Genomic DNA, 16939 nt, shown 5'->3' on the forward strand with positions numbered 1-16939 from the left:
ACAAGAGCCCTGGCTCAATGAAACCACGCGCGCAGCACGACGTGAGTGCCGTAAAGCTGAGCGCAAGTGGAAAGATAATAAATTGGAGGTGAATTATCAAATACTCAAATGCAGCTGGAAAAACTATCAGCGTGTTGTTAAAGCTGAAAAGACTAAGTTTTTATCTGAACTCGTTTTAAGTAATTGCAGTCAACCCCGTGTTCTTTTTAAAACAATTGGTTCTGTTCTTAACCCTAATCCATCCACTACACTGGAGATGACGCGGGACACTTGTGAAAAATTCCTATCTTTCTTTAATAGTAAGGTTGAGGATATTAGAGCTAATTTATCTACTCTGTCTCTTTCTTCTAACCTCACCATAACAACTCAGTGCTCAAATGTTTTTAGTCAGTTTGAGCCTGTGTCTTTGTCTGTGCTTACAGGGATAGTGAATAAACTTAAACCTTCCTCCTGTCCCACAGACCCAGTCCCACCTCGGTTCTTTAAAGAGGTTTGGGGAACTATTGGAAATTTTGTTAAAGAGATTGTTAACAGCAGTCTGTATTCTGGTGTTGTTCCTTCTTTTTGTAAAAAAGCTGTTGTTGAGCCTTTGATCAAAAAACCTGGTCTTGACCCTACAATTTTATCTAATTATCGACCAATTTCTAAACTCCCTTTAGTGTCGAAAATTTTAGAAAAAACTGTCATTGCACAGCTGCAGCCTTTCCTAGATGCAAACGGAACTTTGGACACTTTCCAGTCAGGCTATAAAGCGTTTCACAGCACAGAGTCTGCACTTTTAAAGGTTTTAAATGACCTGCTTTTAATGACAGACTCTGGTAATTCTGCCATTGTAGTGCTTTTAGACCTGACTGCAGCTTTTGACACAGTTGACCACTCAACTCTTTTAAACCGTCTTGAATATTGTGTGGGTGTCAGGGGGACTGCCCTGGACTGGTTTAGGTCGTACCTAACAGGGCGGTCCTTCACAGTCAGGCTGGGGGACTCTACCTCATCCTTCACCCCACTTGTGAGCGGAGTCCCCCAAGGTTCAATTCTGGGGCCTATTCTTTTTGCACTTTGTCTTCTCCCGCTTGCGGACATTTTTAAAAGACATGGCCTTTTATATCATTTTTACGCAGATGATTTCCAGATTTATTTACCAATTTCTAAAAAAGACAACTGCTCCCTGACACCCCTACTCGACTGTCTATGTGACGTCAAGGCTTGGTTGGCCCAAAACTTTTTAAAATTGAATGAAGCAAAGACCGAGGTTATACTGTTTGGCTCTGGCAGTGCCCTCACGGACGTGGGACCTCTTCAAAATTATGTGCGTCCCACAGTCACCAACCTTGGCGTCACCATAGACAGTGATTTTAAATTTGACAAGCATATTAATGGCATTTTAAAATCTAGTTTTTATCATCTGCGGCTTTTATCCAAAGTCAAACCGTTTTTATCTTTTAAACTTTTTGAACAAGTCGTGCACGCTTTTATTTCTTCGCGCCTGGACTACTGCAATGCACTTTATTCTGGCATTTCGCAAAACTCGCTTTACCGACTGCAGTTAGTCCAAAACTCTGCTGCACGACTTTTAACAGGAACCAAAAAACACGATCATATCACACCAATTCTTGCGTCTTTGCACTGGCTTCCTGTTAATTTTAGAGTTGTTTTAAGATTTTATTGTTTGTTTTTAAAGCTTTGAATGGTCTGGCCCCAGATTACATCTCGGACCTCATCAAAATTTACACCCCGGTGCGCGCTCTGAGGTCTGAGGGCCAGCTCCAGCTCGTGGTTTTTAAGACCAGACTTAAAACCAGAGGGGACAGGGCCTTTTCTGTGGTTGGACCTAAACTGTGGAACGCCCTGCCCCCCCACGTTCAAACAGCTCCCACTGTAGAGTGTTTTAAGTCTCGTCTTAAGACCCACTTTTATTCTCTGGCTTTTAACACCGTGTGAGTTGTGTGGTCCTCTGTGTTTTTCTTTTCTTTTATTTATTTTTATGTGTTTTATTGATTTTATTTTTTTATGTCACTTTGTCTCTGTGCAGCACTTTGGAAACAATTTGTTTATGAAATGTGCTATATAAATAAAGTGGATTGGATTGGATTGGATAGGATCCTCTTACAGAGACTAGAGGACTGGGTGGGCATCTCTGGTACGACACTAAACTTGTTCAAGTCCCATCTAGAAAACAGGGAGTACTTTGTTGAAATGGAAAATGTGTCTCGGATAAAATGTCCCTGACCTGTGGGGTGCCCCAGGGGTCAATCCTGGGACCCCTGTTGTTCAATCTCTACATGTTGCCGTTAGGCCAGTTAATAAGCAGCAATAATGTGTCCTACCACAACTCTGCAGATGACACTCAGATCTATGTCTCACTGCAGCAGGTGAATATGGACCAGTGGATTCACTCTGCCACTGCATCCAATAGATCAGTGTGTGGATGCAAAACAACTTTCTTCTGTTAAACTCAGACAAGACTAAAGTCATCATCTTTGGCCCACAGAAACATAGAGAAAGTGTCAGCAGTCACCTCCAGTCTTCAAATCAGGCTATAAATCTAGAGGTAATAATGGACTCAGACTTGAACTTTAATTCAATTCAATTCATTTTATTTTTGTAACGCCCAAAATCACAACAACAGTTGTCTCGAAGGGCGTTCATGTTTTGGTTGATGGGGGAAATCGGAGTACCCGGAGGAAACCCATCCAGACACGGGGAGAAACATGAAAAACTCCACACAGAAAGGCCTGGGACCAAACCTTCTTGCTGTGAGGCACCGTGCTGCCTACACACAAAAACAAAACAACAGGAAAAATCAGACAAAACAAGAAAAATCGGCCAGGCGAGGAGGAGGAAGACCAGGCAAGGAGGAGAGGGAGGCGGGTGGAGGAGGGCCAGGTGGGGAGGAGGAGAGGGTCCAGCTGTCATCGGGACAGCCACATCAAATCAATAACATCTGCAGCTTTTTACCACCTAAAAAAACATTGCAAAAATCAAAGGTATACTGTCAAAACCAGACTTGGAGAGACTTATCCATGCATTTGTCTCCAGTATGTTAAACTACTATTCACTGGTCTCTCCAAACGAGCCTTAAGACAGCTGCAGTACATCCAGAACACTGCTGCTCAGGTCCTGACTAGAACCAGGAAGTACGAGCACAGAAGTCCTGTGCTCAGGTCTCTGCACTGGCTCCTGTAGCTCAGAGAATAGACTTTAAAGCAGCTCTGCTTGTGTATAAGTCTCTCCATGGACCAGCACCAAAGTACATCTCCCACATGTTAGAGCCACATGAACCATCTCACACTCTGTGGAGTTCAGGGACAGGCCTCCTGCTGGTGCCCAGAGTCAGGACTAAACATGGGGAATCAGTGTTTAAGTTTTATGCAGCTAAAACCTGGAACAGTCTTCTACAGGCCTCTACTTTGACAATGTTTAAATCAAGGCTCAAAACAGTTCTGTTCAGCTGTGCATACGACTGAAAGGTTTTTATTCTGCACTCTTCTGTTTTAATGTTAATTTTATGAGGATTATTTGTGATTATTTATGTTTTGATTTGTGTGATTTTAATGTCTTTCTTATTCTGTAAAGCACTTTGAGTTACTTTGTGTACGAATTGTACTGTACAAATAAACTTGCCTTGCCTTGAGTTCAATATGTCTTTGTACTCAAAATGTATGACTGGACGTAGTGTGATTTCACATAGCTCATATAGCCCATTTAAAGACTGCCAATACCACACGAATGTGAAGACATCCTTCAATACTCACAAAAGTAAGAGTCATTCAAAGACTAATGTCTGTGATTTTAAGGATGCTGTCTTTTGGCAGTGAACTTGACTCAGTTGACATAGCTGAGTCTAGTTGAACAGTGCAGAAGTGGATCTATCTGAAAGTGGTCTTCCTGAGGCTGTATATGATATAAATGAATTGCACCTTAAAACTTAAAAACAACTTGGCTTCTTTGTTCTTAGAAATGCACAGTATTCTGCATGTGTCAGAGCGGGGTATCCAAGACATTGTTGACAACTTGGTAACTATATTTTCATTGTCAAAACTGCTAGTGAGAGATACTGTTAAGACAGTTTTGCATGAGAACAATCAATCTGTTGGTGAAGATGTCCTGAATCAATTGGTTGATGCATTCATGAAAAGTGATGTGTTTTTGTCTGCTGCTGCAGAAGGTGAAGACTTATCCACAACCAAAAGGAGGAAAACATTTGTTATAGGTCACTATCAACTTGTGATGCAGTTATGTTCCAATACTTCATAAACTTCAGAAAATATTCAAGCATACAGAGCACACTTCAAAGAAAATCAGTTACTGTCTACTGCTGGGGAGTTGCAGATATCACTTATCTTATATGTAGATGATATTCAACTTGCAAATCCATTTGGCACATCAAGGAAGATTCACAAGCTATCTGCTATATATTGGTTGATTGGTAATTTACCAAGCCAGTATAGATCCAGTCTTTATGTTGTGCAGAGTAACTGATGTGCACAGGTGTGGTTATGACACAGTGTTGTCACCTTTGTTAAAAGACCTGCAGGCTCTTGAACAAAATGGCCTCTTTATTGAAGCACTTGAGGAATGTGTCAAAGGCACAGTCTTTTGTGTAGCAGCAGATAACTTGGGTGCTCATGGGCTTGCAGGTTGTGTGCCGTCCTTCAGGGAGCCATACTTCTGTCGGTTTTGTTGTGCTACATCAGATGACATCCAGACTGCTGAAGTTTCTAATGGACAGTTTAGCATGAGAACCAAGGACCGGATCTTCATGTGCAAAATGTCACTCAAGAAGACAGTGTAACATATGGGGGGTTACAGGAGAGTGCCCTAAGGAAAGCACTACAGTATTTCCATCTGATTTCTGGGTTCCCTCCTGACATACTGCATGACCTGTTTGAAGGAATAGTACCTGTTGAGATGACCCTGTATACTCGTAAAATGTGCTTGATTCAAACATTTGCATAAGAACATCATGACAGACTTAAGAAACCACAAACTACACCCAAAACATTTGCAAATAAACTTAGCATTGGTGGAAACAGGCATGAAAGTGCCCCTCTGCTGCGTGTACTACCACTCATAATCAGAAACGAGGCTGGGGCCATATTAATGGACCTTAAAGAAATCACTCAGTTAGTGTTATCTCCCTGTTTTACTGAAGCCTCCTTGCAGTACCTCCAGGCAAACATAAGTGATCATAGACAGGGTCTCAAAGAAGTGTTCCCAGATTTTAGGCTTAATCCAAAGCATCATTTCATTGAACACGACCCTGAACTGATCAGGCAGTTTGATCCTCTAGTTCATTTATGAACCATGAGGTTTGAGGGGGGGGGGCCCTCCCCGAACCGCCACCTTAACGTGGTGGAGGGGTTTGAGCACCCGAATGATCCTGGGAGCTATGTTGTCGGGGGCTTCATGCCCCTGGTAGGGTCACCCATGGCAAACAGGTCCTCGGAGACGGGTCTGACTAAGAGCGGTTCAGAAGCCCAACATGAATAGAGAAACAACGAGGCCAGTTACATCGCCAGGACTGGCGTTACCGGGGCCCCACCCTGGAGCCAGGCCTGGGGTGGGTGCTCGGCAGCGAGTGCCTGGTGGCCGGGCCTTTCCCCACGGGGCCCGGTCGGGCCCAGCCCGAAGGAACGACGTGGGGCCGTCCTCCCGTGGACCCACCACCTGCGGGAGGAGCCATGAGGGGCGGGTGCGGAGAGATCCGGGCGGCAGTCGAAGGCGGGGACCTCGACAACCGGATCTCCGGACATGGAGACTAGCTCTGGGGACGTGGAACGTCACCTCGCTGGGGGGGAAGGAGCCTGAGCTTGTGCGGGAGGTTGAGCGTTACCGGCTAGATATAGTCGGCCTCACCTCCACGCACAGCTTGGGCTCTGGAACCCAACTTCTTGAGAGGGGTTGGACTCTCCATTTCTCTGGCGTTGCCCGCGGGGAGCGGCGGCGAGCTGGTGTGGGCTTGCTCATTGCCCCACAGCTCAGCCACTGCGTGTTGGGGTTCACCCCGGTGAACGAGAGGGTCGCGTCCCTGCGCCTTCGGGTCGGGGACAGGTCTCTCACTGTTGTGTCGGCCTACGGGCCAAACAGCAGTGCAGAGTACCCGGCCTTCTTGGAGTCCCTGGGAGGGGTACTAGACAGTGCACCAACCGGGGACTCCATTGTTCTCCTGGGGGACTTCAACGCCCATGTGGGTAACGACAGTGACACCTGGAGGGGTGTGATTGGGAGGAACGGCCTCCCCGATCTGAACCCGAGCGGTGTTTTGTTATTGGACTTCTGTGCTAGTCACAGCTTGTCCATAACAAACACCATGTTCGAGCACAAGGGTGTCCATCGGTGCACATGGCACCAGGACACTCTAGGTCGGAGGTCGATGATCGACTTTGTTGTCGTGTCATCTGACCTCCGACCGCGTGTCTTGGACACTCGGGTGAAGAGAGGGGCTGAGCTGTCAACTGATCACCACCTGGTGGTGAGTTGGATCCGCTGGCGGAGGAGGAAGCCGGACAGACCTGGCAGACCCAAGCGCATTGTGAGGGTCTGCTGGGAACGTCTGGCGGAGCCCTCTGTCAGGGGGGTCTTCAACTCCCACCTCCGGGAGAGCTTCTCCCTGATCCCGGGGGAGGTTGGAGACATGGACTCCGAGTGGGCCATGTTCTCCACCTCTATTGTCGATGCGGCTGCTCGTAGCTGTGGTCGTAAGGTCTGTGGTGCTTGTCGCGGCGGCAATCCCCGAACCCGGTGGTGGACACCGGAAGTAAGGGATGCCGTCAAGCTGAAGAAGGAGTCCTATCGAGCCTTGTTGGCTCGTGGGACTCCTGAGGCAGCTGATGAGTACCGGCGGGCCAAGCGTGCCGCGGCTCGGGCAGTCACAGAGGCAAAAACTCGGGGTTGGGAGGAGTTCGGGGAGGCCATGGAGGAGGACTATCGGACGGCCTCAAAGAGATTCTGGCAAACCGTCCGACGCCTCAGGAGGGGGAAGCAGTGCTTCACCAACACTGTTTACAGTGTGGGTGGAGAGCTGCTGACTTCGACTGGGGATGTTGTGGGGCTGTGGAAGGAATACTTTGAGGATCTCCTCAATCCCACTGTCACGTCTTCCGAGGAGGAAGCAGAAACTGGGGACCCAGAGGCGGACTCGTCCATCACCCGGGCTGAAGTCACTGAGGTGGTTGGCAAGCTCCTCGGTGGCAAGGCTCCGGGGGTGGACGAGATCCGTCCTGAGTACCTCAAGTCTCTGGATGTTGTGGGGCTGTCTTGGCTGACACGTCTCTGCAACATCGCGTGGCGGTCGGGGACAGTGCCTGTGGAATGGCAGACCGGGGTGGTGGTCCCTCTGTATAAGAAGGGGGACCGAAGGGTGTGTTCCAATTACAGGGGAATCACACTCCTCAGCCTTCCCGGTAAGGTCTATTCCAGGGTACTGGAGAGGAGAATCCGACCGATAGTCGAACCTCGGATTCAGGAGGAGCAGTGTGGTTTTCGTCCTGGTCGTGGAACACTGGACCAGCTCTATACTCTCCATTGGGTCCTCGAGGGCTCATGGGAGTATGCCCAACCAGTCCACATGTGTTTTGCGGATCTGGAGAAGGCATTCGACCGTGTCCCTGGTGGTGTCCTTTGGGGGGTGCTCTGGGAGTATGGGGTCCGGGGCTCTTTGCTAAGGGCTGTCCGGTCCCTGTATGACCGGAGCAGGAGCTGTGTTCGCATTGCCGGCAGTAAGTCAGACCTGTTCCCAGTGCATGTTGGACTCCGCCAGGGCTGCCCTTTGTCACCGGTTCTGTTCATTATATTTATGGACAGAATTTCTAGGCGCAGCCAGGGGCCGGAGGGGGCCTGGTTTGGGAACCACAGGATTTCATCTCTGCTGTTTGCAGATGATGTTGTCCTGATGGCTTCTTCGAGCCAGGACCAAATCCGAGGCCATGGTTCTCGACCGGAAAAAGGTGGTTTGCTCTCTCCGGGTGGGTGGTGAGTCTCTGCCCCAAGTGGAGGAGTTCAAGTATCTCGGGGTCTTGTTCACGAGTGAGGGAAGGATGGAGCGTGAGATTGACAGGCGGATTGGTGCAGCGTCTGCAGTGATGCGGACGCTGTATCGGTCCGTTGTGGTAAAGAAGGAGCTGAGCCGGAAGGCGAAGCTCTCGATTTACCGGTCAATCTACGTTCCTACCCTCACCTATGGTCATGAGCTCTGGGTAATGACCGAAAGGACAAGATCGCGGATACAAGCGGCTGAAATGGGCTTCCTCCGCAGAGTGGCCGGGCGCACCCTTAGGGATAGGGTGAGGAGCTCGGTCACACGGGAGGAGCTCGGAGTAGAGCCGCTGCTCCTGCACGTTGAGAGGAACCAGCTGAGGTGGCTCGGGCATCTGCTCAGGATGCCTCCTGGACGCCTCCCTAGGGAGGTGTTCTGGGCATGTCCCACCGGGAGGAGGCCCCGGGGAAGACCCAGGACACGCTGGAGGGACTATGTCTCTCGGCTGGCCTGGGAACGCCTTGGGGTCCCACCGGAGGAGCTGGAGGATGTGTCCGGGGTGAGGGAAGTCTGGGAGTCCCTGCTTAGACTGCTGCCCCCGTGACCCGGCCCCGGATAAGCGGAAGAAAATGGATGGATGGATGGATGGAGGTTTGAGGGCAAACATTGTTTTTCAAAAAAGTGATCCATGACATGAAAAATTTTAAGAATATCTTAAAAACTCTAACTACCAGGCATCAGTTCATCATGGCGTACCACCTCAACGCTTCTTCATTTTTCAGACCTCATATGGAAGCATTCTCGGTCTGTTCTGCCCAAGTCTCTTCACTGCCTCAACTGGCCATGGATTACATTGGGACCAGAACTATTTTCCAGACAGTTCATAGCACAACTTACGTCTCCGTAGATGGCACTGACCATGTGAAGGGCGTGTATGTCACTGCAGGGCAGTAAGGGATTGCCAACGATGAGCAGGACTGAAAAAATACTGCTTGGAAATAACAATGTTGCCTTGAATGAATGAATACATTTTACTTTGGTTGTTTACATTTTTTATTTATTTATTTATTTTTTTTTAAAAAGACAAAACTAAACATTTCCTTCGTTAATTACAACCAAAAAAGGATTGGGCTAAACCCACATGTTTATGTAAGCCCATCCTGTCTTTCTTTGCAGAGAGCTGGTATTGTGAGCGCTTGAGATCATGAGGTGATACTATTGGACACCATTTCTCTGTCTCATCTCAGTGTTTCCATAAGTCTTTGTGCATACACTGTCAATGGACGTTTGATGCTTTCTCTAAAGCCATTTAGAAAGTGACCAGCAGTGCCTAATTAATTAAAAAAGTTACTGACTTACTGCCAGATGTGTGGACGTGGAAGTCATGACTTGGACTCATGTCAGGCTTCGCTTTTGAGTTTGAGTCAATATTTTGTTGACTTCAGAGTCAATAAAATGAATTAATATTCAACTTCGATTTGAAGCCCTATAAATCGAGACAAGTTAATGGTTCACCTGTAAAAAAGAATGTGTTTTAGAAAACACTATTTTCTGTACTGTTGAGTATTTACACTTCCAATGCTTACAGGAACCAACGGGAACTATGGAGGACCAATAATAACATAATTGGAAAGAAATATATACAAAAATACAAGCTGAAATATATTCAATTAAATGGTGAATGAAAGATAATATATATGTGTGTGTTTGTGCGCGCGCACGCGCGCGTGTGTGTTTGTAAATAAATAAATCAGGGGTGTCCAAACTTTTCTCATTAAAGGCCACATATAAAAACACAGACAAAGCTGAGGGCCGATTGAGGGCCATAAACTGGTCCCCAATACAGTGAATACTTCAAATCTGCTTTATTGTTCCAAGTTAGACTGAACCACTAGACCTTTATTCATGCTCACATCCTCAACGCGACACATTACATATATGACATGGGCTTAATGTACAGTAAAAAGTACAGTTTAAGGTAATATTGGCCTGTTCATCTGGAAGCTTGAGGGCCAAGAAAAATTTGTCTGAGGGCCACATTTGGCCCCCGAGCTGCAGTTTGGAGATACCTGAAATAAATAAATGCATTTACACATGTATGCACTCGCTCAGGGGATTAAAAGGATAAAATATGATTGTATTTACATTTCAGTTATAATTTATTCATTTTTACATGTATTTATTTGTACATTTATTTTTTTTATACTTATTTATTTGCACATTTATTCTTTTCCACTATTCTTTCTCACTTAAATGCAAATTAGTGGCAGAGCTGACTGTGATTGACAGAACGTTGTGCTCTCCTCCTGTTTATGTGCAGCTGTTTCTATTTGGGACAATACTACTATTCTACTACTACTACTACTTCATATACTACTACTACAACTAATATTAATGCTACTACTACTACTACTACAGCTACTATTACTTCAAATACTACCACTACTGTTCTACTACTACTACTACTACTACCACTACTACTACTACTACTACAGCTACTATTACTTCTACTGCTACTACAACTACTTCAACAACAACTACTGCTGCTACTACTACCTCCACTACGCCTAAAACAACCACTATTACTACTGCTACTACTACTATTAGTACTACTATTACAACTACTGCTACTGCTTTTATTACTGCCACTACTGCTCCTATAGCTACTACTACTACTACTACTACTACTACTACTACTACAGATACTGTTACTATTACTGCTATTGCTATACTACTACTATAACCACTACGGCTCCTACAGCTGCTGCTACTGCTACTACTACTACAGCTACTCTTACTGCTACTGCTACTACTACTAATACCTCTGTTACTATTATTACTACTAATTTTCCCCTTCAGATGATTTCTTACTCTTTCTCTCTTTTCCTGCCTTTATCTCCATTCTCCTTCTGTCTTCTCTTCTGTCCCCTCTCTCTTTTTCGGTTTCCTCTCATTCTGTCTCGTCTCCTTTCTCCTTGTCCTTCGGTTTCCCCCTTTGTCTTTTCATTTCCCTGTCTCACCCTCCCCTCTCCTCCGTTTCCAATATCTTGTTTTTCTCCTCTTTTCGTTCAGGTGTCCTTCCCCCTGCCTTTCCTCAATCTTCTCTCCTTCTCCCCTGTCTCCTTTTTTTTATCTGTCTTCCCCTCGTCTCCTCTTTTCCGATGTCTTATCTCCTTTGTCCTCCCCTTTCTCTCCTTTCTTCTCCTCTGCCTTTCCCTCTTCTCTTTTCTCGGTCACCTCTGTACTCTGTACCTTCTCCTTTTTTCTGTCCTTTGACTCTTCTCATTCTCTCCTGCCTTTGTCCTCTGATCCTCATCCCCTCTTCTCCCTCTGTCCCCTGATCCTCATCCTCTCCTCTCTCTCTGTCCTCTGATCTTCATCCCCTCCTCTGATCTTCATCCCCTCCTCTCTCTCTGTCCTCTGATCCTCATCCCCTCCTCTCCCTCTGTCCCTGATTCCTCATCCCCTCTTCTCCCTCTGTCCCGTGATCCTCATCACCTCCTCTCTTTCCGTCCCCTGATCCTCGTCCCCTCCTCTCTCTCTGTCCTCTGATCCTCATCCCCTCCTCTCTCTCTGTCCCCTGATCTTCATCCCCTCCTCTCCCTCTGTCCCCTGATCCTCATCCCCTCTTCTCCCTCTGTCCTCTGTCCTCCTCTCCTCCTCTCATGGTTGTTGATGTCTCTGGCTGATGTGTATGCCATACTTTGTGTATTCATGTCTGCGTTGCACTTAAGTTATCCAGAAGTGTTGGCCAACACATTTGAGTTCATTCAGAAAGTGGTGATGGGTTTTCAGGATGGAAAGATGAGACGTAGACTCTTGACTCTTAAAAATGTCCTTTTCTTGAATAGACATGGTGTAGTTAACTTTATTAATATGCTTGTTGGACACTGTTGAATATTTCATCACTTGACCACACCATATACAACTTTGAGATTTAGTTTTTGTTTCCTCATGTTGTGAACAATTTGTTTGAAGTTGTAAAAGTTAGTTTGTTCGACTGGTGAAGGTGTTCTAAGCTTTTATTAAGAACCCAGGGAGAAGCACAGTGTTTGTAACCTTGGCAGAGCGGCTTATGACGTGCTCTCCTCTAAGTGTTTCAAAGTCTATATTAGAAAAAAGGATTGATAAGCAACACGCCATATAATGTAGTTTTCAAAACAGAATACTCTTTAACATTACCATTTCGCCTTAGTTCTGATGAGACCATTGCTTGTTGGAAGTATTTTTGTGCAGTATTGATGCCTATTTGAATGGTTAATCAGGGTATTGATCAAGGGGTATTTATTTTGTTGTGAGTTATATTTTTGCCATCTTCCACTGTACCAGCACATTGCTGGAGTTCTACTTTATAAAGTTACTTAATAAAAATGTAATTCAAAAATGTGTATGACTCAAGTAGTATTAGAGTATTAGATAAAATTTTTGTACATTTACTAAACGACTTTTAGTATTGGTCAAAAATGGTTGTAGTAAACAGTTTTGAATCAAAGGCACTAAAAAGTTCAAAGTTTTGTGTACTAGTTTGGTTCTGATAAAAAATATGAAAATGGTATAGGAAAGTGGGCGGAGCCATAGGCTGTGTAAAGAAGAGTAACGTCACCCACAGCGTTCAGCTCCAGTCAAAGTTGCTAAAGCTAGTGGGAGGAAAGAAGAAACCTGATTGATCTTTTATTTATGCTCATATCCTGATGCACACAATAGTGAAATAAAAAACCCAGGATCATGTAGACCGCAGCAGTTACAGAGAGAGAGGCCACAGTTTTTCAGTGTAAAGCGAAGTGGAGTCGATGGAGCTGGAAGCACCCATGATCACTTCCTGTTTAGAATGCAGTGGCAGGTTAGCTATGTCCATTTATATAAAAAGACTATAGCAAGGACAGGGGGTAGGCTGCCAGCACTAAACTGAGGTGAGGGAAATCATAGATGACGAATGAGCTCCTTCGTCTCATATCTGTCACTGGAAAAAAAACAAAAAACAGATCTGATTGGACGATCACATTTGACCGGGCTTGAGGCACAGCGGAGGACGTGAGGACCAGACTGATGTCACTCAGTGACATCAGTGTAAAAAATACACAGATCAGTCTGGATTTGGAGGCAAGAGGGAGGCGGACACAACCTGCAAGCCTCAAATGTAGGAGAATAAAAAATTAAACTCAAATCTGCATGAATCAATCCAAACACAACTGTGAGTGAGCTAATGATGAGGACGCCTCTGGAAACAAGGTCAAAACTCATCAAACTGCAGAATACATCCTTTTAATCAGAAGAGAGAAGGCTGGAGAAGTAGAGACTACTACTCAAGTACTAATACACATATATAATGTACTTTTATCACTACTGAGTTATGGAATTGGTAATGATACTTTTACTAATTATATTTTTACTTACTTACTAATGACACTTTCACTTTTTACTTACTTACTAATGATACTTTTACTCACATACTAATGGTACTTTTACTTACTTGCTAATGATACTTTTACTTACTTACTAATGATACTTTTACTTACCTATCAATGATACTTTTACTCACATACTAATGATACTTTTACTTACCTATTAATGATACTTTTACTTGGCAGTGAGGTTTTATGACGCAGCAGTGTATCTGTTTTCAGTTTTGGAGAGGCAGGTTATTAAAAATGATAAACCAAAGGGTGAATCTCACAGAGGGGGAGGAGTCAGAACAAATGAGATTAAAGAGAAGAGGCTCTGGAGGCTAATGCTGCTAATGCTAATAGCTATGTTTGTTTATCCACACACACATGGACAGTCCTTGGAGTGTGTGTGCGTGTTTCCCAGGTGACGTGGGGACTCTAACCTGTTTACAGACATTAATTATAAAGTGCTTCATTGTTCAATAATCAGGGAGTGTGTGGTTAGGGTCAGGGCCGGTCCCAGCTTTCAGGGGGCCCTAAGATGAATTTGTCTCTTCGGCCCCCAGCAGTGGATGCCTCCTGGCTCAGCTATTGGTGATTCACATTGGGCACACTATGACTCTGCTCTCATCACTTTGACCAGTTGCACTCGTGTTTATATGACCAACATCAAACATCCAAAATGTCACAACTACCACAGTCACAAGAACAGCAGACAAACATATAAGGGGAGTCAAGATTTTTAAAATTCTAGACATTTTGACTTCATCTCTGGTGGATTTTAATGTGTTCCAGTTGGCGACAGTGGTCTTACATTTACATTATGTCGGGTCCTTGCACCAGTGTAAACACAGAGCTGCCCTCACCTCTGCACGACTCAAAACAAATAGCAGCAGTAGATATTTTGCTACTATAGATATAAAATAAATGAAATTGTTTTAGAGGGATATTTAGGCTGCTGTAAACACACAAGCCCTGGGTCCAATAAAACTTTATATATTATATTATTTTTAATATAAATGTAAGGGCTCTGCGGTAGCCTCGGGGCCCTAAGCAGCTGCTTAATCTGCTTATAGGCTGGGCCCTGGTTAGGGTGCTAGTTGTTGTTAGGTTTACTGTAACCCCGCAAAACTCTGCTTTGGTCACTGAAAGTTGTGAAAAGTTACTACTACTAAACTCTGAATGCATAAGGTCGCTGAGGAATAACTTTGGACTGTGCAAACTGTTTAAAATGAATTGTCCTGTTTTTTGTTTTTTTTTTAAATGTTTTTAAGATGGTAAAAATAAGGTACAGCGCCTTTAATCAACCAATCAAAACATTACTACAAACTTGTAATTGTAGCCCGAAGCCAAAACTTTACTACGAATAGATTATTTTAATGAGAAATCAAATTAAACATGACCAAAACGCAGCCAGAAAATGTGGAGGCATTAGCAGGAAAAGGGCTTACGACACGACAAAATGACAAAATGCTGGTGTGTTTTCAAAGGAGTCCATTTGAAACCATCTTCATCATTCCACGCTCTTCTCCCTCCCTCACTTCACTTACTTCTGCTTCAGTAACGACACATTTGTGGAAATCTCAGATGAATTCATGAAATATTTTTGCTAACTCTTGATTAAATAAGTCTGTGATCAAAAACATTACAAGAAAAAGCTGTTCATTTGTGCCTGATGGGAATGGTGGAAAAATCTTATACTCGTGTTCAGAAGCCATACTTTGACTTCTACAGTGTAACAGTACTTTTACTAGAGTAATATATAGTATAGTGTAACAGTACTCTTACTCGAGTAAAAGTTGTGTTCCTCTTTGTGAGTCTAAAGTGACTGGAGCTTTATGTAACAATATGAAATAATCTGAACATTTGTGTTTCTTCTGATGTCATTTAGTTTGGCTCATTTTTGAAATACCACATTTTATGCAGTATTTGTTTTGTTCTTTCCATTCACCTTAAATTATAGACCAGCTACTCTTTAAGTTACTCGTAAAATACTTTTTTACTGTTTCTATTACTATTATTACTGCTACCAACCAAAGTCTAATGCTAATTTTACTAGGCTATTAATCTACTACATCTGCTACCACTAAGGTTAAAACTACCACTACTACCACTACTGCCACAACTAGTACTACTGCTCCTACCACCACTACAACAACTATTATTACAACAACAACCACTACTACTTCTACTGCTGCTGCTACTACTACTTTAGCACATTTTTAGGCTACTCTCCCTATCTCAGATTTCACTGCCTCTAAATCACATTCTCACTTTTTGTTATTGGAGGTATTTTCAGTTTTTGTATTTGACAGAAACTTGTCCTGAGTTTTTTTTTCCGTGTACCCGAAGGAGCACTCTCCTCTTTGAGTTACCTCGGCAGGGGGCAGGTTTGTATTACATCACTGCACTTTAAAACACACTCTGAAAACGTCTATTATATTCAAATAGAAAGTTACAAAGGCGTCATGTCAGCTAGAGCCTGTAGGGGTGAAAGTATCACAGTACCACTTTAAATGGGTGTGGTCTTTCTTTGTGTGGGCATCTCTTTATTTGTCTGTGGGACAATAAGCTGATTTTATTACTTAATTGGCAGCTGGGGAGGGAGGGGCTTATGTTTAAAATGATGTTTGTATCTCCAGTCCCCCCTTCCACTACTATAACACCCACCCCCTCAATACTATAACATCCCCCCCACTACCACAAACCCCTCCACTCCCCCACTACTACAGATCAGTGTGTGGATGCAAAACAACTTTCTCCAGATAAACTCAGACAAGACTGAAGTCATAATCTTTGGTCATATATCTCACACTAAGAAGACCTCAGGGACCGGCTTCCTACTTTAGTCTTGGTTCAGTTCTTGTTAAGTTCTGGTTTAGTCCCGGCCTCCTGCTGGTGCCCAGAGTCAGGACTAAACATGGAGAATCAGTGTTTCAGTTTTATGCAGCTAAAACCTAGAACAGTTTTCCTGAAGATGTGAGACAGGCCTCTACTTTGACAATGTTTAAATCCAGGCTCAAACGATTCTGTTTAGCTGTGAATATGACTGAAAGGGTTTTATTTTTCTCTTTTAATGTTCATTTTATGATGATTATTTATGTTTTGATTTGTTGTATTATGATTGTAATGTCTTTCTTATTCTGTAAAGTTCTTTGAATTACTCTGTGTATGAATTGTGCTGTACAAATAAACTTGCCTTACTACCGCTGACACCGCTGCTACTACTGCTACTACTACTACTACTGTTAATACTATTTCTGCTGCTACTACTATTGCTATTATTACTACTCCTGCTACTCCTGCTACTGCCATTACTACTGCTTATACTTCTGTTACTACCACTACTATGGTCCAGGTCTATATTGCATCACTACACTTTTAAACACATTCTACAAATGTGTGTATAACAGAAAGTCACAGAGACGTGTCGGCTGGTGCCTGAGGACCTGCTCTAGTTTCACTGTGAGAAACACAAAAACAATTCCGATTTCATGAGGAAAAATGGAAAAATTGTGATGGAAAGTTGAGATTTGGGATTTGAGTGATCGCTCTGTGTCGGTGCGTCGTGTTTTGG

The sequence above is a fragment of the Periophthalmus magnuspinnatus genome, chromosome 20 (genome assembly GCF_009829125.3).
Source record: "Periophthalmus magnuspinnatus isolate fPerMag1 chromosome 20, fPerMag1.2.pri, whole genome shotgun sequence".
Lineage (NCBI taxonomy): Eukaryota > Metazoa > Chordata > Actinopteri > Gobiiformes > Gobiidae > Periophthalmus > Periophthalmus magnuspinnatus.